This window comes from Dryobates pubescens, chromosome 1 (assembly GCF_014839835.1).
Source record: "Dryobates pubescens isolate bDryPub1 chromosome 1, bDryPub1.pri, whole genome shotgun sequence".
NCBI classification, from domain to species: Eukaryota; Metazoa; Chordata; class Aves; order Piciformes; family Picidae; genus Dryobates; species Dryobates pubescens.
The window spans coordinates 61,836,641-61,860,474 of NC_071612.1; the positions used below are offsets into that span (position 1 = coordinate 61,836,641).

At 51.0% G+C, this 23,834-nt stretch overlaps 1 protein-coding gene across 2 annotated transcripts in view; it reads right to left on the bottom strand.

Moving 5' to 3' along the window:
• DAG1 (dystroglycan 1) overlaps positions 1-23,574 on the bottom strand; it is a 55,597-nt gene extending 32,023 nt beyond the window's left edge. Inside the window, exon 1 of one of the 2 annotated variants that reach the window (XM_009907636.2) lies at positions 23,456-23,574. The gene's annotated coding sequence lies outside the window, so the exon portion shown is untranslated. The remainder of the gene's footprint in view (positions 1-23,455) is intronic. The other variant, XM_054166883.1, reaches the window with a different exon arrangement.
• Positions 23,575-23,834: the final 260 nt, after the last annotated feature.

Sequence of the window (23,834 nt, forward strand, 5' to 3'; positions counted from 1 at the left end):
GCACAGGAGAACATTGCCAGTTTAGCAAGAGCACACGGGGCTGTGTGAGGAGAGATGCTCCAGCACCACAGGAAAAAAAGCAGTCTTGGAGTAGCAGGGAGGCCGTTAAGCTGAGCTCTGAAGGTGTGCTCAGCTTGCTTTACAGTGCTGCTGCAGATGTGGGGAAACAATTAAAACTGCTTATGGCAGTATGTCCCATTCAGCCTGCCGAGCGGGAGAGCGATTCCCATCCCCAGGTGGCAAGCACAGCCACTCGGTACCCAATTCCCTGCACCAAAGCCTCTCCTCACTGTTTTCAGCAGTTATAGGCATTTCCTTACTGTTGTTAAAAAGATGGTACGTTTGGGGATGAACTGAGGTCCCAGTTAAGATAGGTCACTTCCACAGGACCTAGCTGCACTTTGTTATACAGCATTTGGAGGATGCAGGCCAGTTCAGACATGGGCAGGTGGCTTCCAAGTCATTCAGCAGAGCCAGCTGCAAAGCCTGGTCACAACCACCCTTTCCTCACCTGCAGGAATCAGACTTAACACTTAAAAATAACCAAAGCAGTTACACCACAACCAGGATCAGTCTCCAGCTCCACAACAGCCCTGCTCCCTGAAGACAGGCTCTGGATTGGTGCTTGAGCCTCTTCTGGACTTAATAATGGGTTGTGGAGGGAAAACGTGGGTTTAGCAGCTCAGTCCATCCCTCAAAGCAGATGCTATGCCAAAAATAACCTGGCTTACTAGTTACAGTCCCCCAGCACTCACTTAGGAGATCTCTGCTCCGGGACCACAATGCTCTGTGTGCACCACAGCCATCACCATCATCACCAGCTCGGCGCTGGGCAGGAGAGGACATCCTCCCCAACGCCACCAACGGGGTTTCACCCAGAGCAGTTAGTGGTTTGTAACACAGCAGATAGCCAGGACTCATTCACCAGCCTTCCCAGAGGAAGCATTTTCTTCTAGCTCAGACAAGGTCTCTGCTGCAGCTCTGCTGCATCTTCAGCCTTCCTGCTGGAGAGGTTGGACTCCTCAGGCAGTTTGTACCTGGCACTTCCCAGAGTCATGTACTACAACAGCTGGTCAGCAGCTGTAGTGAGAGGCACACTCCAATAAACAAAAACAATGCAGTTTGGGAACTTTTCATATATATTCATAAGTTCAGTGCTGTCCCCTGCAAACCCTTTGGCCACCCTACTGCAGTAATGCCTAGAGCAAACAAAACCAGGTTACAGAACTTCCACAAAATACAGCAGGGGGAAAAAGCTGTCAAAGATAACAGCAGTGCCTCCCACTGCAGGGCAGCAATGGCAAACTGCCTGCCTCTCATTTACTCCTCAAGACCTTATGCCAGCCAGGAGCTTTGCTCACTGCTGTAGGCTGAGCCTAAATCCCCTCCTCTCCCAACAGCAGCTGCTGCCCCAGGTAACACAGACAATACCTGAACATCAAGGTTGCAAATAACGAGTTTGAAAAATGAGAATACCTGAGAATGGAGGCTGTCCAGGAGCTGGTCACAGCAAGCACAATTCACCCCTATTCTCCACCCCTCTTCCAGCTTTTTGTTCTCTTTCCCTCTGAGCCAGGCAAACCCTTCCCCATCCACGGGTGTCACAGCAAGCAGCCCAGGAGAGGCAGGACCTTGTTCCCAGTGCGGGGATGTGGCAGCACCTCCCTCCCACCCCCAGCAAGCATTCAGCCTCTCCAGCCCCGGGCTGGATTCAGCCCTGTCTGGACAAGAGCTTTGAAAACCTTACCTTGGCAGATCAAGTCTACAAAGCCCTGGTGAACTGGGAGCCTTTCAGATGCCCATAACCTGATAAGATACAGAAGATACGGGGCACTTTTGCTGGGAGAGGAGATGGCACATCCTTTGCAACCAGACCCGTGGCTGCCAGCCCCCCAGCCACTGGGCCAGACTAAGCACCTCTCAATGCAAGCAGTTAGGGTCTGTTTGGGGTTTTAAATACTAACAACCTAAAGCCTTTTTTTTCTCCCTTTTTTTTTTTCCTCCTTCCCTCCTCCTCCCCCCCCCCCCCATCCTTTCACTCTTGGAAATGGCTGAATGGCTTTGGCTGAAAACCTGAAACAAAGCCTGAGGCAGGGACACAGCATGGGAAATTCCAGTGCCAGCAATTAAGTTCAAGAGTTAAAAGCATCTCCCATCTCAGACAGTCTCTGCAGCAGGGTGTGACCAGTGTCACCACCGCTCCTCCATGCAGGCTTGCAGAGCTCAGTCTGCCACAGCAGCTAAGGCAAGCTACCCCCACACCCAGAGATCTGGATTGAACCCACTCCAAAGGGTAATTCATTTGGGCAAGCCCTGCAAGAGGCAGCTCTGGCCACATCACGGCAACTGGGAAGGAACTTCTGGAGAACACGCTACAGGGCTGACAGCCTCGGGATGTGTGCTCCGTGGTTACTGCTGCTACGCTCTGCTCCGAATTCCCCATGGAGGCAGCTCCCTAGGGACATTTGTCACCGGCTGATGCCACCTCCAGCAGGCAGAACTGTGCAGCTTCAGCGGGAGCAGGTGGCAGGGTGCTGCCCTCCAAATGAATCCATGGGTGAGGTACTAGGAGAACTCAGGCAGCCGTGCAAACGGCATCGTTGCTTCAACTGCTGCCTCCACTCCAGACTCTAAACTGGTTTGAAACCTGCAGGAAGCACCTCCTAAATACAAGCCTTTTTTAGGCAAGGGGGTGCTGCCTGAGCAGAGTTTGAAAATACCATTTCACTGCTGCAAGAAGTTATCTTCCTGAGGTCTTTATCCCGTGCTGGAGCACTGCTTGCTCCTTTCTCACTGCTTTTCTTCCCGGGGAAAGCCATTGCGCTTTCTTACACTGCTCTTTCACAAAAGCAAGAAAACAATCTGAAGAAAAACTGATAAGAGGACCCAGGGGCAGCTGCGTTGTCATTTAAAGGAGAAAAAAAAATAGACATCAACTATCTACATCAGCAGTGTCCCCGGGAAGGCAAATCGCTGGAGATGGGTGCCCTGAAGCACTGCAGGCAACAGCATTATCCAGAGCGACTGAAGCAGCCCAGCAGAACACCCCGCCAGGCACTGAAGGAGAGGTCTGATCACATCACCTGCAAGTCTGTCTCTTATTCTGGATTTTGCAAGGACCAGCAGACAGAACTGGAGTGAATGTGAAGCACTGTGATAACTCATACACCGACACAAGCACATCAGCCAAAGTGAGAGCTCAGAGGCTGGGGAAAAAACACCCATAATGTCATTTGTGACAGCAGGTTTGCTGTGCTTGTAACATACACTGCCAACACAGCCGGGAAAGCTGCTTGGAGATCAACAGATAAAGGCTTCTCACCACTCAGCCTGTTATTTCATGTAAATTGGGTTCTCTTGCTACAAAAAGGCATCTCCATATGAAGTGCAAGGTGCTCCAAAAAAAAAGGAAAAAAAAAAGATAAAAAATCAGGAGCAGCTACAGCAAAAAAACAAGTTCCAAACAGTGCTCACACCATGGCTGGAGCCCTTCACACCCCAGAGGGTCCTGCTCCCCGCTTCCTAAAGCAGCAGCTCTGCAGACTGGAGCTACACAGTATCCTCACTTGTCAATGCAGGTGATCTCCTCAAAGTATCACCGCCTTAAAATAGGGGTTTGTCCACAGAAATAACTTCAGACTCCTCAGGGATATGAAGTCATGTTTGGGAAAGCAACACTGCAGCAAATTCATCAAGTAATCAACTCTGCTTTCTACGTGGGCAACGTGGAAGGAAGATTTCCCCCCCAGGACAGAGCATCTTAACCGCCAGGTATGCTGCTGCAACCTTCCAGCGTGGATCTGTCTCTACCAGCCCCTTCTGCAGGCCTCCTGATGCAGGGAATCCTGCATGGAGCATGCCATGCCCCAGGAAAGAAAACAGAAAAAAGGGAGAACTACCCTGCTCTTATCTTGAACCCTGGCAGAGGCTGGAGGGGCTTGGAGAGGACACGTGCAAACCAAGCCAGAGGCAAACAGTAGCTCTTTAGAGGAATAAACCACTCGTCAGGCTGTCGTGATTGATAAGTACATCTGCCAGTCCCCACCTGCTGTTCACATTCCTGGCATTTCTTTCTGCAGCATTTTCTCCCTGAGAAGGGACCGGTTGCTTATCAACTGCTGCAGAGGGGATTTAAAGGAAGGGAAACAGGCCCCAGCTTAAAACAAAATTAAGAGATTTCAGGCCCTAAGCACAGCAAAGACAGTTTTCTTGCATCAGATTGGGGAACTTGCTGAAGGGGTTTGTTCCAAGGGGTGATGGGCTTAAACTGAAAGAGGGCAGATTTCAGGCTAGATGCAAAGAAGTAGTTTTTCATAATGAGGGTGGTGAAACACTGGCCCAGGTAGCCCAGAGCAGTGGTAGATGCCCCATCCCTGGAAACACTCCAGGTCAGGTTGGACAGGGCTCTCAGCAATCTGATCTAGTTGAAGATGTTCATGCTTGCCGCAAGGGGGTTGGACTAGGTGACCTTTAAAGGTCCCTTCCAACCCAAACCATTCTATGATTAAACATTCCAGGCGCTCTTGCAGGTTCAGAATCTCATAATGGGTGTTAAGTGCTCCCCTTTGCTCATTCCTGCCACTGTACTTCTATTAATTCCTAGCAGATAAAGCAGAGGGCTTCAGAAAGGTCTCTGTAGCCTCCAGCCACTCATGACAAAATCATTTTCTGCACCAGTCAACCACCCCCTGGAACAAAAGAGAGATATGGGTGAAAACATGCCAGCCTCTCCAAAAGGGTGAAGGCTTCACTGCCCTCTCTGCAGAACTGATGAGCACAGACAGCTGGGGCAGGACAGCTGCTGGGGGCAGCAGCAGATACTTCTGGGAGCAAAGGGCAGGAGCTCAGTTCTGGTTTTCAGCCCTGGACACGGGCTGGAAATTCCTCGCTTCCTTCAAGTTAGTTTTAACATGGCAAGAAGGTGAAGGAAAATAAATGACAGCAGAGCATCAAAGTAGAGGGGTGGAACAAGAGCCTGCTTGTTATCAGAAGGGGGAAAAGAGCGCTGAGCAGCTCCCAAGAGCTCAGTGTCCTTAAGATCCCAAGCTCTCTGTCAAAGTAAATCAAAATTACCCATTAGGATCAAATTTATCAGGAATTCAGTACAGGCAGATGCTCTATCAGCCCAGTTGCTGCAAGGAGCCCAGGCAAAGCAGGGTTTCTGGATTTTGGGTGCCCCAGCACCCACCCAAAAGCAATTTCCTTTCACCCAAAGGTGAACACACACAACTGCAAACAAGTACACGAATTGTGGCTTATTTGCAGTCTTTGGGGAAAGAGGGAAGATACAGCAGGAAATAAATTCAGCTTTCCCCATGCCTGGAAGAGGAGTGAAAGGCAAACCAGGATTTTATTTCAGCCTGGGGTAGCTATTTCCATCAACAGGCAATACCACTCCTGGAGGCAGATGGTGCAGCCATGCCTTTAGAAACCAGGCTGAATGCAGTCCAAAGCCTTGACTTACCCTAGAGATGCTCCCAGAAAGGGCCCAAGCCCCAAGAGCTGGGGCTCAGCAAGCAGGACACCTCAAACACCACAAGCCATCCCCCTTGCAGAGCATTTTCCTGACCAGTTTGTGAGGGTATTCCCCCAAAGCTGCCTTGCTCTCTCTTAGGAAGGAGCCAAAGGTTAGCAGTGGGGAGAGAAAGGGGAGGGCAAGCCAGGTGTGAGCAGCACTGGATTAGCTGGCTAATGGGTGCAGCTGTCCTCCGGTTTTACGGCTCTTGGAGGAAATTTAAACAGGAACTTTCTATAAATTAACTGCCCATAAAACGAGCCTATTTTCTCAGCACACCAGAAGGTCGGGAGAGGTCTGCTCAGCCCCTGTTCCCAGGACACGGCAAGCAGCCTCCGCAGTTGTTGTTTTGCCTTCGGAAGCAGGAGGACGCGGATCCAGCCCGCGCAGGAGTGAGCTGCCGAAAGCACGCTCGACAGGCAATCAAAGTCATTCTCCATTCACAGCAAACTCATAATTTATGTTTCCCCTCAAAATCCCCAACACAATCCAGATGTCTAAGTAGCCTTTGTCCCAGAAAGCAAACTACATGATGGCCTCCCAAAGACAGCCACGGCTCCCCTTGCCAAAGTCCTGGGCGGCTGTTTGCTCTGCGGGAGCAACGGACACACTGATTTCAACTCCTCCCAAATCTGGAGGTGATAAGGTGGTTATAGACCCTGTCCCCAACACTCCTGGCTTCCTCCTAAGGATTGCTCAAGAGGTCAGAGTTGCCTGGTAGTGATATTAGGTTGATAAAATGCACCTGACAGGGTGGTGGTTCTGGAGGAAGCAGGAGAGGAGAAGCCAGTGTGATGCCAGAGCAGCAAGCATGGGAAAGAGAAGAAATAAAACTAATTGCTTAGGTTGCATTAAGAGGACCAATGCATGTGCTCATTCCCTGTTGTCACCCCAAGCCACAGGAGCAGTCCCTGCCAGCAAGGCCCCCAGGAGGGCTGTTTCACCAGGGGACAAGCTGCCTAGTCTGAAGAAAGGAGAGCAAGTCGCTTGGCTGAAGGGCTGAATTCCTCTGGCAACACAAAAAGGCAAGTCCACAGCTGCACCTGTCTTGAGATATGGGACCCATTCCAGCCAGGGAAGAGGCTCACAGTCCTCCAAGCACCCTGTTGTAGGATTGCTGGGCATGAGCAACAGGTTCCCTGTGCTGGGGGAGGCTCAGTACACAGCCCTCCAGGCACCTTGGCCTGGCGGGTCAGGGAAAAGCTGTCTGAAAGACCTATGGAAATGTGTGGAACAGCTGAAATTAAGAGTTTGGGAAACAAACACTGCCCAGCCATACAACTGTTCCAGGGACATTTTAAGCATTAGTAGAGTTGTGTTCCAGTCCTGGAGTATATTTGCTATAAATAAGCATTTTAAGGCACCCTGTTTCAAAACTTATTAGTCAAGAGCAGTGCAATGCTTCGAATCTTAGACCTGCAGGCTGCCAGCCAAAATTACTTGCCAGCTTTTAAATCTGTGCCATGGTACCCAGGGTACAGCACAGGATCATCCCTGGGCCTTTCTCAGGTGCTTTTCTACAAAGACATTTATTCTGTGTTACAATATTAGGTCTCTGCCAACACACCAAGCTCTGTGGATTAACACATCTTTATTCACAGGCCCACGGCAGTGAGTTTATTTTCACATCTATGTTTTTGTTTCTTTTTCCTTGTTTGTTGGTGGTGCTGGTTTGCAGGCCAATAACCAAGAGAAAAGACAGCAATAATTCTGCATGCAAAGTGACTCTCTGGAGCTAGGTATTTTTGTCACTGACAAAGCCACAGTACATACAACTGGCAGCGATTTCTGGGAGCCCCACTGGAGCAGGCACAATGCTGCCAGGACACAAGGGCTGCATGTAACAAGCCAACTGCACTGCAGACATGCCAAGGCTCCCCAAAGGCCCTTCTCCAACGACATGGCAAAGCAGCCTGCACAGGGAGAACGGGCTGTCCTGCGTCCTACCCTGGGCACTCTGCCTGCAAAGAGGTCCAGACCCACACACTCCTCCAACCCAAACACACAGCATTCACAGCAGGATCTTACCCTCCTGCCTGGCAGGAGAAAAGGGAAAACCCAGGCACAGTGCTTGTGGTTTGGGAAGCTCCAAGCAGCTGTTTAGCTGAGTATGGCTGAGGGCAGATCCTGCACCCCAGTGCTGCTGACAGCTCTGCCACTCCAAGCTCCCATCCCATGAGGGATGTGGGTTCTTGTGCACCAGAGACAGACACACCGTGGCTTACCCTTCAGAGCACACATTTCCACCGGCACTTTACAGTACACAAATGTTAATACTCACAGATAAAGCCAGGTCTGCTTAATCCAAAACACATAAGGCTGTGGCCAAGCAAGTGTTTTCTTTGGAGAACAGACCAGGCACTCCAAGCATGGTTGCCTTACCTATTTTCCAAAGCTAGATTCAAGTCAACCCAACAGATAACAACCAGGCTGAAACAACAACCCTCGCCACAAAACCTCCTGCTCTTCCAAGCTCTTGGTTGCTATTGAAAAGGGGAAAACACCCTCAAGGTATGGCAGCCATCCCTCCCTGCCCCACCAGGGAGATGGGGAGAGGACATGCCTGCTGGGTCAGGTACGTGGGGCAGGCAGCTGCCTGCTAGTGTTCCTCATGAGTTATCAGCTCAATCAAGTTAGAGATAGTCTGTGACCACTCAGCAGGAGCAGGGCTAGATGACCTCTCTATCTACATTCCCATCCTTACAGCCCAGGCTGTAAATTCTTTGGGGGCAGCTGCAAGCAGGACGTCCTGGCACAGCAGTGCTGGCCACAGATAGCTGGGAGCACCAGAAGGAGCCACAGCGAGTTCCAGCACCTCCAGAGGAAGGATGCTGGGTGAACCTAAAAACTGTGAGAAGTGTTTGTTTGTTGCATTGATGTGCAGACTACACCTGAAAAAACTGCTGAACTGGACACAAGTAGAGGAACTGAGTCTAAGGTGGAGTGATTTGTCTTGGGAGCATTTGCCTTGGGTGTGCCACATAATTAATAGGGAGCTTTGGGGTGTGAGGATTTGCAAGGCTATTTGCACTGAGGGGACCACAGCAGTGATACAGGCATGTCAGCTTGAGATTGCCTAAGTAAATGGAACACCAGATTTGAGTATGGATGTAGCAGAGTCAAAACTGATGAGCAAAAAGCAATAAGGGTCTGGGAAGAAAACAGAAGAGACAGAGGCAATGAAAAGAAGGGTCCTGAAACAGAGGAAAAAGTGGAGAGTAACATGTAACGTGAAGGACAAAGGAGGGTTGATTTCCTGTGGCAGAAGCAAAGACACCTAGGGACAGCCAGGACCTGAGTGTGCAGACTGAAACCCATCAGGATGCTGGGGAACCCCCGTGGACAACCTGCTGGATTCTCCACCCAACGTGTGTCCAGGAGACTTGCTGTGAGGGGACAAACTGGGGATGGGCTCTCACACTAATGTGAAGGGGCATGGGAGGGAAGGGTGACAGGTTTGCAATTCAGCAGCAGAGCAATGTGTCAGATCTAGCAGCAATGAGGGCTGGGGCTTTGGAGTTCTAAGCCTCCAAAATGCTCTAACTGTAAATTACTGTCAGTGGTGTTTATTAGTGAATGAATTCAATAGTCAATAACTCAGCTAGCTCCTCAGTGAAGTACTGCTTCACCACACACATTGCAGGCTCTCAGATCAGCTGCACCTCCAGCCTGCACTTGACAGGGCTGGACCAGCCCAGGGGCTCAGCCAGGACCTCCCTAGCTGATAGCTGCTGTCTGGGTATCCCAGTTCAGAAAAGGAGCTTGGTTAAGCCTGCGTGGGCAGATACCATCTGAGCTGCTTGGGTTACATGTCTGTACAATGCCTGACCTGAAGAGCTCGTGACCCACCACTGAAAATCATGTGTGCCACCACCATGGTGTGAGCACACACACTGGCCACAATTTGAATACCTTCTAATAATAAACTGGGACAAAGAGCTTGAAAGTTTGAACAGCCTGTGTAAAGCACACCTGCAATTAAGGGGACACTCCTCAACCCCACCACATCAGCCAGACCAGAGAGCCAGCCAAGTGGGGCTGGGGACAGGGTCCTCCCTGCTCTTTGAGCGGGACTGACCTAAATCCTCCCTCTTTCAAACTCTAGTGGCAGGAGGAGATCGAGCCAGTCTCATTAATTTCACCACCTGCTGCCTGGTGAACTTCTCAGCAGAAAAAAAAAATTAATAAAATAATTCAAAGCTATGCTGGTGAGCTGGCAGCTCAAACCTTCTCTGGAGCAGGAGCTGCAGCACTGCTAACGGCCAAGCTCTGCACCCACAGCTTCTCCAGTTATACAGCTGGGGACTCTTAAAACTGAGTTAGGACCCCAGCAAGGCAACCACTCTTCTGTTTATGCACTGGAAGGGCACGCAGCCCATCGCCAGCTGGGAGTTCAGCAAAGGCTCCTCTGATGCGCAGGAGACCTTGAGACCAGCTCGCTGCATGACACAGGAGATGCCACCAGCTCCTCCCTGCAGCTTCCTCCGAGCCAAGTACACCGGGACACCCTGTTTTCCTGTGATTTCCACAGTTCAAGTTTATTTTTCACTTTGACAGTAACAGTAGAAGACTCTTAAAGAACCCCACACTGGCCTGAGCGGCTCCAGAGTCTAAAATAAACATGCCAAGCCCTATTTGTGATGGAGTAAAAATAGCTTGTTCCTTATCCCTTCCCAGGACCTCTGCTTCGTACACAAAAGCTTCACAGGTTAACTGTAAAAACACCAGGAATGTCTTTATTTGAGCTTTGCACTCTTTGGAGAACTTCAGAAACCCACCTCAGCCTGCAGTGAAGGGACAAACCCTCAGTGCTCTTCTTCCACCCAGGGCTAAAGGCCAGGCACTGCCAATTCCCTTTAATAGAAACTACAGTTCTTCTGGAAAAAAACAAAGCAACCAAAGCAACAAAACCATCAACCAACAAACCTTCACTGGAATTACATCTTGTGCTGTTCCCTGGTTGGATACTTTTTAAACTACACTTACTCCAAAGAGCATTAACTATAAACCTGGTGCAAAGCTGCGTGGCAGCCAGGATGGACTCCCTGGGAAGCGGAGTGAGGACAATCAGTGTCTGCATCAAAAGCAGGAGAGAGACTGGGGCCAGTATGGCTCGCTGTAAGAAACATCACTTCACAGCAAGTTCTGCTAAATTAACTTTTTTTTTTCCCCCCAGAGTCTAAATGTATTTCACATAGCACCTGCAATGCTCAGGCCTGAAGAGAACAGGGGAAAAAAACCAGCCCTGGAAGAGCAGCTCTGCAGGAAAGTCGTCACCAAGCTGAGTTTAATCATTACATCACTTCTAATGACAGACCAGCCAGACCCACAACCTATTTATGACTCAGGCTTAAAAAAAAGCACCAGGGGAGAATCTGCAATGCATTTGAGACCTGCTGGTACTTATACAGGCACTGAAAGGTGCCAGGGGAAATGCCAGGCGTAGGCGTCCCCAGCCCCACAGGCAAAGCTGGCCGGAGCCACCAGCCCCAGGAGCCCTCCCAGCAATGGCACATCTCCCTACAAGGCAGTCCTCACAGTGGCACAGGCAGCCCTCCATCTGCTGCCATGCTGTCCTGCTCACCTCTGCCTGAGAGCACGCACCAGGCTGTGACTCATGGCGGGCACCAGGTTTGGGGCACCCCTAAACCCCACCTTTCCCCCACCTGCAAGCACCCTGTGTCAGCGCTGGCTCAGCACTCGCCATTAGAATTCATCTCCACAAACCTGGGCTCCAACTGAGGCGGCATAAATTAAGCAGCAATTTGGGGCCCTGGGTGAGAACACAGCAACGTCTCAGAAGAGCTCTTAGCACAGCCACACTCATTTTAAGTGACAGGGACTGGAAAAACAAATTTGCTTGCTAAATACACATCTCGCTCAGCTGGTCGTGTTGAGAAGCGCAACGCTTGCATTTTAGATGATGTTCTGAAACGTGCCCACATCACACTGAGGGCCAGAGTCTGGCCAGATCCCTTACACAGGTCCCTGAAGTTCCCACCTCTTGATCAAAGTCAGCCTTGTACATTGTCTTGAGCCACAGGCTTCAAGAGACGGAAAGCCGTAGTCTCCCCTCAGCTACTCCTTCCCATTATTAAGCACCCTAGTAAAAAAACCAAGAAGTGCTCCTTTTCCAGGTTTCACTTTGACTGCCTTCCTCCTCCTCTTGGTATACACAGACTTTCATGATTCATGGTCAAAACTGCTCCAGAAGACAAGGAGAGAGATCTGGAACTTTTCATCTCTCTTGTCCCACCTGCCTACACACTGTCTCTGAGGAGTCAGCTCACCAGATGCTTCAAGGTAAAAATCACAGCTTGTCTTATTTACACTAATATTTTGTGTTAGCTGTTACATAAATACTGCTGCTCCTTAAGGAGGCTTCTCTCAAGTACCCTGGCTCTCCTCACCTGCCATTCTTTCAGCTTATTCTGCAAGGGCAGGACTCCTGGAAATTAGTTTTCCCTCTTACCTGCTAGGCACTGCTGTAACAGCTCAGCCACCAAACAAGCACCAACCAGCCAACACACCAATAATCTCAGCCTGTACATGCAAAGCCAGGACTCCAGCTCAGGCTTCACCTCCCCAGCGCACGCGCTACAAGGATGCTCCCATCCCTGACGCAAGGTGCTGCAGTACATCATGCTTCCTTCCTACTCTGGTGCACTCTTCCTCCTATTCAATGGCCCACAGAGATCTCAAGAGCTTAGCATGCATCACAGGGCCCACAAGCTGCACGCCTCCTCCCGCAGAGGCAAAGGCTTGCAAACTCCTAAGAAGGAAGGGCTGACCCTTTCCCCTGACTCTTCCTCACAAGGCAGATGTGCCCTGACCTGCCTGAAGATCCACAGCAGCACCATGGCCAGCTTCATGGTCATGTTAAGCTGGAGGCATTTCCACCTCTCCCATCTCCCTTTGTCATGGTGTGTTACAGCCACATGCAAAAGTGGATGTGGGAATTGTTTGCCAAGAGACAAACAAGAAGCCACTTTCCATCTGGCTCAGTTTCTTGGGTGGATTCAAGGTCTGCAAGACCATTTCTTTTTTCCTCTTGTATCAGTACAAGTGGACCACCTCTTCCAGCAGCTCCAGCTCAAACCAAATCAACCAAAAAGCTGAACATGCCAGCTTTGGAGCCTGTGAAAAAACTGTGCTGTGCAAGAGTCACCAAAGAAAACCCAAACAGTTCCAAAAGATAAAGGGAAAAATAAATTAAACTCCCTTCAGCTGGACATCTCCCATTCATTTCCCACTATTGTCCCAGCTAGCATCCAAGCAGCACATACTGACAGAGAGGGTCACCTCCCACAGCCAGCTGCATCCTGGTAGCAGGCAGTGCAATTTTCTTACAGCAAAACTCCCAACTGGATGCATTCCACATTAATAGTCTGCTTGAGCACTTCTGGGCAAGCTGCAGCAAGCAGCCGAGTGACCTGACGCAGGTTTCTTTTCAGCCACTAAGCCACTTTAAAAGACATCTAAAAATACATTAAATGCTTTTCTCATGTGACTTTTCTAAGCAAGGGACTGCTCTAAAGCCTGCCAACAGCAAATGGAACAAGACACTGCTGCAAGACCTCTTTCCTGTACCAACAGCCTCGACATCATCAACTTCTTTGAGTCTAGGAGACCAGCCTAAAATAAAACCCTGCAAGATCCACTCTGCTCCTGATGTAGCAGCATTCTCCCCCAAAAGGGCTGTGCTTCTGTTCAGGATCACCACCCAGACAGGCAGCTGCAATGCTCTGCCTTCTTTTTGCTCCAGAAGGATCTTTAACTAGTTACACCCAGAAGAGCTCAAATATCCACGCCTCCCAACCAAGCCTGAAGAAGAAAAATAACTTCCCAGCTCTGCTGACACAGGTAATTCCTCTCCACCGAGGAGAGGCGAGGTAAATAGGACAACTGTTTGTCTTGCAAAGTGCTTCACCAATCAGCTCAGCTGGCTGCCACCACAAAGCCCAAGCAGGAGGACACTGGTCACTTCAATTACTCCAGCTGATCCTCAAGCCCATCTCCCTAGAGTAGATTTACATCACCAATGTTCCCACCAAGACCATTCCTCTACTCCCAGTGGGGAGCAAACAGCTTCTCTGCTCTGCGGAGATGCAGACCTGTGTGCTTACAAGCTTCTGTGCGTGCCGGGGTCTGCCTTCCACTGGAGCAGACACTGACACACGAGGAAATGAACGGTGTCTGCTCACAAGATCAGCTCAGGCTGCAGAGCAGAGCCATCTGCTTCTACCAATACTGAGGGCGGCTCTTCCTCGCTCCAAACCAGGCACCTAGCTGTGTGCTCAGGCAGCTCCCAGCTTCAGCTGACCTTTTCCAGTTGGCACAGCCTACGAGTGCTGGTCCCAAACAGGGCTTCGAGTCAGCTGAGCAGAATTCACTAAGAATCATCTTAAGTCACTGCTTAAAGAAGAATCCTATCCCTAAACACTTGCACAGGCTTAGCCAGCCTGAATGCCATATATGACCAGAAAACAGGACCTAAGCAACGCAGCACTCTTTCCCGGGCTCCCAGCCGGAGTGACCAAGCCACACACAACACCAGCCCAAAAGACACTCAGAGGGAAGAGCTCTGCACCCAACCTTGCTCTCCATCATCTCACTCATGCTGCTGGTGGGCTGCTTTTCCAGCAGGATCTGAGAAGAGCAACCCCTCACAAAACACAGGTATGTGCTGCCAAGGCACAAAAGGCAGAACTGCCCCTACCTGCAGGACCTTGATTTCATCTTAAACTTCAAGAAAAAAATGATCCTAAATCTCACCACCTCCTCTGTTCACTGCTTTTCTTTATAGAGCAGGGAAGAAGTTGCCTCAAATAATCTCCTGAAGCATCATATCAAGGCAATGGTTTTCAACTAGCATATGAACAGACTATAAGAAATCCATAAAAGGTGTGAAAAGCCTTACCTGAAGTCAGCAGGATGAAGTTCTCTATACAAAGTTATGCCCCTCTAGAGGAAGCTTTAGGAGCCTGCAAATGATGGATGAGAAAACAGGCTGGAGGCTGCTGCAATGGGTCACACTGAAGTGAAGCACCAAGCACCAGGACAGAGTGTGGAGGTCTGCAGGAAACAGCTTCTTCCTGTGATGACAGGACTACAGCATTGCTCCCCTGGGACACCCATGGCCAGGCACAATCTGCTTTCCTGCCAAACTGGGCTGAGCACACAGAACCACATTGAGTTTGCAAATGAAAAGTCATCAAGGAGTGGTGCATGGGCCATGGTTGGTCTCTTCTCCCAGGCAACCAGCACCAGAACAAGAGGACACAGTCTCAAGCTGCACCAGGGGATGTTTAGGCTGGAGGTTAGGAAGAAGTTCTACAGAGAGAGAGTGATTGCCCATTGGAATGGGCTGCCTGGGGAGGTGGTGGGGTCACCATCATTAGAGGTGTTCAGGAGGAGGCTTGATGGGGTGCTTGGTGCCATGGGTTAGTTGATTAGGTGGTGTTGGATGATAGGTTGGACTCCATGATCTTGAATGTCTCTTCCAACCTGGTTTATCCTATTCTGTTCTATTCTACCTGTCCCAGCATGTCCTGCTTCAGCTTGGGGCGAAAGCAGGAGGCAGAGGCCAGCAGCACTTGCACCATTTCCATCTGACCCAACAACTAGGGTGTTTTGGGAGCATGGCAGTCTTTGGAGTGGCAGCACAGAACCAGCATGCCAGGGAGAAGAAGAGTTAGAATCCACTCACCAGGACTAAAGGGTGTGCAGGACTATGGTACCAGCATTTGGACACTGGCTTGAGGGGGAAGGTGGTGCCTGAACCACAGAGGTCTGTAGTACTGCTTCTAGACTCCAGAAGCTTGTCCTGCTTCTGAAGGGACCTTTCAAGCAAAGCCTCTCATGCCCAAATTAGCCATGGCAATCACGGAGTACTTTGCTCTGCCACCTTCAGCAAACAGAACTACACACAACTTTTATCCCTGCTTATCACCACCACCATGTGGGGGAACACTGCTGCCTCATTAATGCTTTATTGCCAGTAGCAAATTAAGACCTTTTTCCTACATTACCTTTGATTACAAAGTTTTCACGAGTCTACAAAGCCCTGTTCTTGTACTTTTCTTACCAGCAGTTTATTGCCAAGGGTTGGTGGGGCTGTGCACGTGGTACAGTTACAACATGTTGCTTCAGCTTCCTCTGTACATCTCTGAAGATTCTTATTCATTCTCAGCAATCATTATTCTCAGATCAAATTTCTTACCTCCCTGACCCCTGATACTCAAACAAAATTTCATTCTGAGACATGATAAAGCATTTCCTGAAAGAGCAACCAGCACAAGGCTGCTGGCATACAGATTAACATAAAGCTCTGGCTTCACAAACACTGCTGGAAGCGCAAAATTCCCCATGCACAGGACACACAGCTTTACATTTTGGCCGAACAGCTCGCTCTGGAGAATGAAATGGATAGTGTGTGAACGTGTACAGCACCGTGGCACACGGCTTCGTGTTGGATTACACCAGATCATTGGTCTGAATCACTTCATCATTACTGCCACAAACATCAGTGCCCAGCCTGGAAAAACACCTGATCTGACCTGGACACCAATTAAAATAAGGCTCACTGCCCTGTTTCTGTTGCTTTATTCCACACAGGATGGACAGATATGCACTGTGACCACAATCCCAAACCCACAGGCCCACCTACACACCCCATACAACAGCTATGCTGTGCAAAACCACACGGTAGAGGCTTGCAACGAACCCACAGCAAGAGCTAACAAAGTCAATGATACAAGTTGGTTGTGTCTATCAAATACAGTTATTGCCAGTGTTACTGAAGTTACACTTTCCAACGTGTCTTAACTATACAGGTTGCAAGAGAAAGGAAAAACACTGAGGATTTTGAGAGTAGACAAGCTCTCCCTTTCAACTGGCACAGTTCCACCCTCATCCACAACCAGTCTTGATCCTGTGTCTAATCCTTAAAGAAGGAGGCACAGCTACACTGATTCTGTCCGTCTTCCCCAACAGGATCCTGCAAAGCTGAATTCAGAGGAGGTTTTAGAATAACCACCTTTGATGCTCCAATGCTGGCCTCAGGCAGTTACTATAGAAATTCCACTGGAAATGCTTCCTTTGGGATGGGAAAGCACCGTGCAGGAGTTGGGTCCCACAGCACAGAGAGCTCAGAGCTCGCCAGAAAGTCTAAGGGACACAAAGAGGTAATCAACACAACCCCATATATTCATACCAATACAATCCCACCATCAGAATCATCCTGTCAGATTTTCCACTGGCATCAAACTGTGCTTGTTGATGGCTGCCAGACCATCTTATTAGAAAAATCCCTTACTTTGGGAAAAACAAAGTGTTCCTCTTAAGAGAAAGCAGATCTTGAAGAAAGGTCTTTTCCTCAGAGTAAAAAGAGAGCCCCAAAGTGTTCAGTATCAGCACATATTCAGATCTTCTGCCTCCTCACTCCAAACACCTCTTGGTACCCATCAAGAAGCTGACACCAGTGCAAGTCCTTCCTGTAGGATCCCAGCAGCTACAACGGAAAGGAAAGATCTCACCTTACACATGATTTCAGCAACATCTAGAGAGGTCCTGATGAAACTTTTCCTTGCTGCAGAAGAAACTCGGTTGAAGAACAGCACTGAAGAGTTGCTGCAGAGAACAAGTTTACCGCAGAGGCACTGAAGCCACACTGGAAAAACCCAGCAACTATTTCCATTGCGATTAAAGAGCTATCTCAACAGCATCCTGACTGCTGAATAAGCAACCGCCAGAGACAGGTTCAGTTTTGTCTACCACCCTTGGTCTCTCTCCCCTGTAACTGACAAGTCCCAAAGACACACAGAAGGAAATCTGGGAGCTCTAGGAAGAGATGTTTTCCTAAGAGGCTGGAAGAATCCCTTAAGGGACTGACATACGAGAAAGAGGCAAGAAGTCTACACGGCAAGAAGCAAGCAGTGCCACTCCTGCAAGGGACTGACAGCACAGACGGCCCCCCGGTCACGATTTGGAGTTGTGACAGTGGCATGAGGTTTTCATGTCACCTGTTGCAGCTCCACACTTGAGTGGAAAGCTGCTGGTTCAAACTATCACCCAGCTGCTTCTTACTCAAGCTCATCCAAAAATCAAGCCTGAGCTGCCATGGGTTAGTTGCTTGGGCGGAGTTGGATTGGTTGATGGGTTGGACGCGATGATCTTGAAGGTCTCTTCCAACCTGGTTTATTCTATGTATTCTCTTGGGACCGATACAAAACGATCAGTGTTTGCTACTGGAAACTCTCACCAAAATTTACTAAATGCTAATCCCCACCCTTAAGGAACACACTTACACAAGATGAAGCTTTCTGAGGCCTGAATGTACAAACCAGTTCAAAACAAGACTCAGTGTGAACCCATTGCCCGCACGCGTTCGGCACTCGCGTGACCTGTAGCCATGCTAGAGCAAACAAACCTCCCCCCTAATCGCTTCTCAGCCCCCAAAGAGGGAGAGGAGGAATGTTGCCTGTCAGGTCCTTACCAGGGAGCATGTGAAACACCAAGTATTGCAGGAAGAAATATCTTAGCCAATTGGTTGGAAAGATCCGAAAAGCCAGGATCCAAAATATTCCTGTGGTTGCTCTATGAATTGAGCCCTTCCTAGAAGGTACGGTAGAAGACGCACACCACTCTCTTACTTGGGGTTGCAGTGATGGCAAATGGCATAGCTGAGCACTACGGTGAGACCCCAGAAAAGGGTAAGAAAGGAGAACTCTTCAATGGAAACCTCAATTCAAATTTGTCTTTACAGGTCAGATGAGGCTAGGAGCCTGTTTTTCCAAGTGAAAATCCAAAACAAAGCTAAGCGCTGCACATCAGCAGGGTTGGGAAAACTTCTGCTGTTACCAAATCTCACTCTCTGCATGTGGAAGTCTGACAGAGTATCTGCTTTGAGTTCCACTAAGAATTATGCTCCAGGCCTAGAGAATACTTGCAGGAGAGTGAGACAACTCAACCCTGAAGAAGAAGAAAACATCCTTTAGTGCTGAGAGCTCTGCTGACACAACAGCACTGACTCAAGCATGGCCTGACTCCTCTCCTGACCCCTTTGCTAAGGGAGTGAAGAAAGGATCCAGCTGAAAAAAAGAACAATTTTACACCAAGTTAGCAGGATCAGTTGATCAGCGCATCAGCTCAGCAACGCAGCTGGCACGTGGGAGGAGGCAAAAGGGCACAGCTGAAAGCAGGGAAAGAGAAGGCCCTTTTTAAGAGCATCAAACCATGAGGCTGGCAGAGATAACCACTTGTCCTGAGCCAACCCACCACCTTTCAGCACAAGGCCCATGCCCACCTCTTCCTTCTCCAGGCAGGGCCCTACTTCCTCTCCACCTGCTGGAGAGGAAGCACTGCTGGGGTGCTGACAAGCTCCTTCTGTCTGGGTCATTTACAAATTCCTTCCATGGACAATGCAGGTTACTAATTTCCACAAAATTAACTCAGGCCAGGGTGGGGGAATAAAACATAACCAGCTCAGCAAGACAAGTGCTAGCACCACAAACACAGCAGTGTGTCCAGAGGCCAGACCTCTCCTCTCTCAAAGCTTTACACCAGCTCAACCCTCCCACACTTCACTCTTGGCTGCTCACTGTGCCTCACCCCAGGACAATTGTGGCGGCACTGGGACTGCTATGGCCTGGCAGTGACACAGCTCAGGAGTCACATGGCAGAACACCAGTGGTGTTAAGGTCTGGGGGGCCATTGCGAGCTCTCTATAGTTAGACATGGGTGAGGAGCCATGGGAGCCCCCTCCAGGTGCCAGCACACTACCCAGGGATGTGGAAGAGCTGCAAGGCTGCACTGTTGCCATTGGCAGCGATTCTGAGGAATTTCCTAGCATGCATCAAGCCTGGCTCCCAGAAACCAGCACTGCAGGGCTGAGGTGACCTTGAGTGGGATACAACACTTGGGAAAACAGGGTGCATTCCTAGGGTGCCTTGCATCCTGTGTACCCTAGCTAATAACTTCGGCAGAAGCTACCACAAGAGGCTCCAGCTTTAATTCAGGTTGTGGTTTCAAGCTACATCTGCCCATCTGAGCAGGTTACTTCCAACAGAAGAGGGAAGCCCCCATTGCCTCCCCACACCCCAAACAAAGCCACACTGTTCACCTTGCCCAAACAGTTCACAAACCACACAAGAGCCAGAGAGCTTTTCTACTGGTCCACAGGTGACCAGCTCAAGAGACACTTGCAAAGCATTGAGTCTGCCCAGATGGAGGACCTGAACCATCTCCTTTGGACAGCATTGCACCAGCAGATCAGCTTGGATGCTCATGTAAAGTGCACTAAAAGTTGTAACATCAAACCTATACAACCATCTTTCCCAGGGGCAAGATAGACTTCTATCCCAGAAAAGCTGAACCAGAGATGGTTTAAGCCAATGGATAATTGCAGGCAGAAACATGGATAAAAGAAGTCATCCGACTGGGAACTTAGAATAGAATAAACCAGGTTGGAAGAGACCTTCAAGATCATCGTGTCTGACCTATTATCCAACCCACCTAATCAACTAAACCATGCAACCAAGCACCCTATCAAGTCTCCTCCTGAACACCTCCAGTGATGGTGACTCCACCACCTCCCTGGGCAGCACATTCCAAGGGGCAATCACTCTCTCTGTGTAAAACTTCCTCCTAACCTCCAGCCTAAACCTCCCCTGGCGCAACTTGAGACTGTGCCATCTTGTTCTGGAAGTGCACCTACCTAGCATACCCACAGGTTTCCATCCAGCAGCACCTTAAGTAGTTTTCTCCAATTTATTCAATCTCCCAGAACAAGCCCTAACAGCACAGGCCCTTCGGGTTGATCTTTTCTTTTTCACAGCTTAAACACGGTCACAGTCCTCTGCAAATTGGCTTTAAGATACGGACCTCTCCAGACTGCACAAACATCCTAAGAACAAACATTTTCAGCATACCAAGAGCTCAGATACACTAAGTCAATCCAACTCTGTTTATTTGTATTTCACCCAAATCGCTGCCGAAGTACTCGGAGCTCAAGGAGCGACAGCCTCCCACTGATTCCGCAAGAGACCAGAAGTAATTGGTAGACAGTCTGCAAGCACCACAAAGAATGCCAGAGGCATTTATTTACATGACCCCTTGTTTGCCCAAGGAGAATTCAGAGTTTGCAGTTTCCTCAACTCAAATTAATCATTACCGGAATTAAATCCTTCATACTATTCCTCACTTAACAGAAATAAAAGGCCCCAAAACCATCCCCACGCTGGAACTTTTCAGACAGCTGTCACTGCAGAAAGGAGACAGACGGGTTTAGTCCTGTCAGCTGGAGCTCTCCCCAGCCTGGCAGAGCACCCTGGTATCTCTCCAGGACAATCTCTCGTTATCTCTCCAAGGGACATGGAAAAGGCAAGGAGACACCATTCCCACTGTTGAACAGCACCACTCCTGCCAGGGCAGAACCATCGCACCCTCTTTGCCAGGCTGGCAACATGCCATGTCTCACACCTGTGCCACAGACTAGAGCAGGAAAATTCCCACAGCACCTTGTGGTGGCAACTGCACAGTCCTGTTCTCTGTCAGACCAAAGCAGCACCACTGGCCTTTAGTAGAAAGCACCTTCCAGGCTTGTGAGCAGGCAAGCTTGCATGAGCCAGAGCGCAGTAGCGCTCCCTCCAACATTAGTCCCTTGCTGCTAGAGTGCAGCTCTGCCAGCAAGAGACGCGCAGGAATTCCTCCGGACCAGCCGTCTGTGGAAGACAAGCAGCAGTCAGAACTCAGAGCCAGCTTTACCCACGCACTTTGCAGCTGAAGCTGGCAAAAGGTCTCACCTTACCTGTCACACATTCTCCTTCCTTGGAGCAGCTGAGCCCAGCACACAGGGCAGTGAGAGAGGAGGAAAGTGGATTAGCGGCGCTTGAACTAGCAGAGAGCACCAGCCATTTCTAAAAGCAGAGAGGTGCTCAGGGTTAACAAACCCTACACAAAATCTATGCAGCAAGGCATGGAACACCTGCTCTGATATCAGCCCCACAGCTCTAGCCAGTTCCAAGTCCAATACCAGCAGTGAAGCAGAATTAACTACTCTGTTAGAGAAAAGGGTATTTCTAGGCTGGCATGTGCCGTCAGCAACATCTTCCAGCTATTCAAGGCTTCATGCCAGCTCCCAAAGAAGTGAGCACAAACTCCTGCAGCAAGAAGACGGCACGACCTGGAATCAGCCAGGCTTTGCTGATTACTCCTCTGAGTAAACAGTGGTGTTCCCAGCACTTCAGCCTGCTCTCGAGCCTCTCCCATTGGCATACTACCCTATATTTAGGATAGAAGAGCGCAATGACAAGCATCAGGAAGAATGAATAAGTGCTTTAGGGTGCTTGGAATAGCGGCAGGGACAGTGCAAAGAAACCTATGCCGAATTAGAAACACTTAAAGTGAGGAAAGGAGTCTGCAAAGATAAAGTTGGGAAGTGAGCCTTCCATATATAAAGTCAAACAACAAATTTTCTTAAGGACAGCACTCCCAAGGCGAGAGATTCTGGCAGTCCATCCTGCAGCAGGGCTGCAACTGCCTGGGGGGTGCTGGGAGAAACTAGGTGAATACTTGGTCTTATGATACAAAAAATGGATTTTCATCTCATTTTGGACAGGTGACTGATGTCAGTGCTATTCTAAAGGCTATAAGCCCAAAGCTCCAGGACCAAGGCAGACACAGCACCCCAGGGTATGACTACGAACCCATCACCTCCCGTGTCCTCCTGCCTGCACTTCCTTGCTCCCCTTGCCACCACCTTCCCACCTGCAAGCAGCAGAGACCACATTAAGCTCCAAAAACATATGAGGAATTTGTGACCTGCAAACCTGTGCCAAAACTTGCCAGATTCATACCCCCTGACTTGATGGGCACTGAAGATTCTGCAGCCTGTTGCTTCTGTGGAGCCAGGAAGGCTGCAAGGAACATTCTGCATTCGTATCCCTTTGCGCAGCAGAACTTGTACTTATTTGCCCGCACTGCTGACTGCAGATAAAACTTTGACTGTGGGCCTGTTAAGCAGAGAAGAGTTGGTCGCACTCACAGCAGAAAGACCCAAGGTCAGCACACGGTGCCCTGCAGACCCTCTGCGAGGTCGGTCTGTCCCGCAGCAGAGCCGGGAGCCGAGTGCTGCCCTGCCGCCCCTGCAGGGGCTCCGGAAGGAGCGCACCCCAGGAGATACTGAACACCGGACACGTGGCAACCCACCTGTGTTCTCGTGGAACCGAGGCAGGCCCGGTGAGCCCGCAGAGCCGCCGGATGCCAATACAGCCTGCCCTGGGCCGGCCCGAGAAGCTCGCATGAGCTCGGGCACAGCCCGCCGGGCTCACGGCACATCCCGGCACCAGTTGCCACCACCTCCAGCACCCAGACCACTCCCACTGCCCCCGCCGGCGCCTGCAGCGAAGCCTTACACCTCGTCCGGTACAGCCCAACCCCGGCCCAACAGCTCGCTGCTCCGGGCCGGGCCCGCTCCGCCTCCCGACCAGGCAGGGCCGGACCGCCGGGCAGCAGTGGGCGCGGCGCCCACCCAGACTCCAGGGTGCCCCGAACGACACCCGAACGGCAGCCCCGGCGAGGGTGGGTACGGGACGGCGGGAAAACAACGAGACGAAGGGAAGCGCGGCAGGACAGGAGCAGAGGCGCCGGACCCCGTCGCCAGCCGGGGCGGGCGCCTGCACCCGGCCCCGACAGGCCGCGGAAGGAGCGCGGGGGATGAGATAGCACAAGGCCACCCACATCGGGCCAGGCTGGCCGTCCCACTGCCCGCGCACCCGGAGGCCCGGACCCCGCCGTGTCTCTGCCCAGGCCGCGCCGCCGCTCCCAGCTCCGCTCCCAGCCCGCCCGGTAGGCCAAGGACAGGGCGGCCCGGCAGGTGCCGCCACAGCCCCGCCAGGCGGAGGCCGAGGCCCGCTCCCCCACGTCCCCGCAGCCCCTCACCGTGCGACGGCCGGGCCCGGAGGCCGCTCCCCGCCGGCTCTCGCCGCCAGCGGCCCCGACGCACGGAGCGGGCGGCGCGGCGCGGCGCGAGCGCGACCCCGCGCGGGCACGTACCTAGGGGCGGAGCGCACGGCGCCTAGCAACCGGCGGCACGAGAGTGCCGCGGCCAATCAACGCCCGATGCCCGCCTCCCGCCCCGCCCCACCTGGCCGCCCGCGGGCTCCGCCTCCTCCGTCCTCACGGCCTGCGGCCCCGCCCCCCGCGTCGCCGCAGCCACTCCCTTCTGGCCTCGCTCCAAGCACCGCCCCCCGGTAGGCCACGCCCCTCGCCCCACGTGCGGCCCCGCCGCGACGTGACCCCAGTCCCTGCGGGCAAATAT